The following is a 2,500-nucleotide window of genomic DNA, read 5'->3' on the forward strand; positions in this document are numbered from 1 at the left end:
CCACACCCCTTATAAAGGCATCGAACCAACCCACCACCTGACACCAGCCAAACGTACATCCTGATTTGACACATCTCTGGCAACCTAACCCACGTTGGCCCTTAACCTAACCCACGTTGGCCCTTAACCTAACCCACGTTGGCCCTTAACCTAACCCACGTTGGCCCTTAACCTAACCCACGTTGGCCCTTAACCTAACCCACGTTGGCCCTTAACCTAACCCACGTTGGCCCTTAACCTAACCCACGTTGGCCCTTAACCTAACCCACGTTGGCCCTTAACCTAACCCACGTTGGCCCTTAACCTAACCCACGTTGGCCCTTAACCTAACCCACGTTGGCCCTTAACCTAACCCACGTTGGCCCTTAACCTAACCCACGTTGGCCCTTAACCTAACCCACGTTGGCCCTTAACCTAACCCACGTTGGCCCCTAACCTAACCCACGTTGGCCCCTAACCTAACCCACGTTGGCCCCTAACCTAACCCACGTTGGCCCCTAACCTAACCCACGTTGGCCCCTAACCTAACCCACGTTGGCCCCTAACCTAACCCACGTTGGCCCCTAACCTAACCCACGTTGGCCCCTAACCTAACCCACGTTGGCCCCTAACCTAACCCACGTTGGCCCCTAACCTAACCCACGTTGGCCCCTAACCTAACCCACGTTGGCCCCTAACCTAACCCACGTTGGCCCCTAACCTAACCCACGTTGGCCCCTAACCTAACCCACGTTGGCCCCTAACCTAACCCACGTTGGCCCCTAACCTAACCCACGCTGCACCTTAACCTAAGTTACGCTGCACCTTAACCTAAGTTACGCTGCACCTTAACCTAAGTTACGCTGCACCTTAACCTAAGTTACGCTGCACCTTAACCTAAGTTACGCTGCACCTTAACCTAAGTTACGCTGCACCTTAACCTAAGTTACGCTGCACCTTAACCTAAGTTACGCTGCACCTTAACCTAAGTTACGCTGCACCTTAACCTAACTTACACTGCACCTTAACCTAACTTACACTGCACCTTAACCTAAGTTACACTGCACCTTAACCTAAGTTACACTGCACCTTAACCTAACTTACACTGCACCTTAACCTAAGTTACACTGCACCTTAACCTAAGTTACACTGCACCTTAACCTAAGTTACACTGCACCTTAACCTAAGTTACACTGCACCTTAACCTAAGTTACACTGCACCTTAACCTAAGTTACACTGCACCTTAACCTAAGTTACACTGCACCTTAACCTAAGTTACACTGCACCTTAACCTAACTTACACTGCACCTTAACCTAACTTACACTGCACCTTAACCTAACTTACACTGCACCTTAACCTAACTTACACTGCACCTTAACCTAACTTACACTGCACCTTAACCTAACTTACACTGCACCTTAACCTAACTTACACTGCACCTTAACCTAACTTACACTGCACCTTAACCTAACTTACACTGCACCTTAACCTAACTTACACTGCACCTTAACCTAACTTACACTGCACCTTAACTGTCACATGTAACGTCACAGGAATGTAGCTTTGCCTAACAGCAACCCTCTGAACATAGTTCACTGCTTGGATCCTCTGGTGTCATGTGTATTTCTTGATGCCATGGTGCGTACCCTCACATAAAGGTCTTTCGAGTGTTGCGTACTTTCTACACAGTCCCGCTAACCACTGGAAGGGTGTACCGCTACAGAACGAATATCGCCCTCCCCTCCTGCCCTTCCAAGCTGGTCGGTCAGGCGTTTGTTTGTGAAATGAGCCTTGCAGCTGTTCAGTTGCATTCGGTTGTCGATGCAGTCAGTGTACGTTGTGGTACGGCCTGTGTGGACTGTCCGCTGATGTACGCGTAACCCACACTGATCATCCGTCGTTACGTACTGAGTGACATAATGTGGCACATGCTTGACCGTACACCGGCTGCGCCCTACAATGGCGAATCATAAGGGCCATATGTTGTGCACGATGCTACTTGTCTCGTCTCCCCATTACAGCGAGATTGCACTGTTGTACGCCGTACAGACATGTGGTAAGTAGGTACGGACGAAAGTATTGCATGTTGGCCCCCCCCCCCCCCCTCCTCCCTCTGCCGGGAATCAGCGTGAGCCGTCTGTTGATGTAGCGACGAGGGTTTTCCTATTTAATCGTATTGCCCCACACAACATGATAGCACGGTGGACCGCGTTCCACATCTGCGACATGCTACAGAGGCCGGTTGACAGTCGACCGCGCAAGGGACATTGCACACGTGCGCGGACCATCTTCCACGTGTTCTCTCGTGTACATGCCGCAGTGTGTATGTGGGCTGATGTAGCGTGTCGTGACACATAACATGCAGGCATGCCAGAATCGTAGATTTCGCAAATGTAGATTGACGTATACGTTTGCTGCCAAAGATCCGCAAATGAACTGGAAATCAGTTGTTGAGCGGTTGTTCGCGCTGCAGGTGCATCGGTGATAGCGACGATCGGTACATCTGTGAACCGGTTGTT

Source organism: Schistocerca gregaria, unplaced genomic scaffold, assembly GCF_023897955.1.
Source record: "Schistocerca gregaria isolate iqSchGreg1 unplaced genomic scaffold, iqSchGreg1.2 ptg000895l, whole genome shotgun sequence".
Lineage (NCBI taxonomy): Eukaryota > Metazoa > Arthropoda > Insecta > Orthoptera > Acrididae > Schistocerca > Schistocerca gregaria.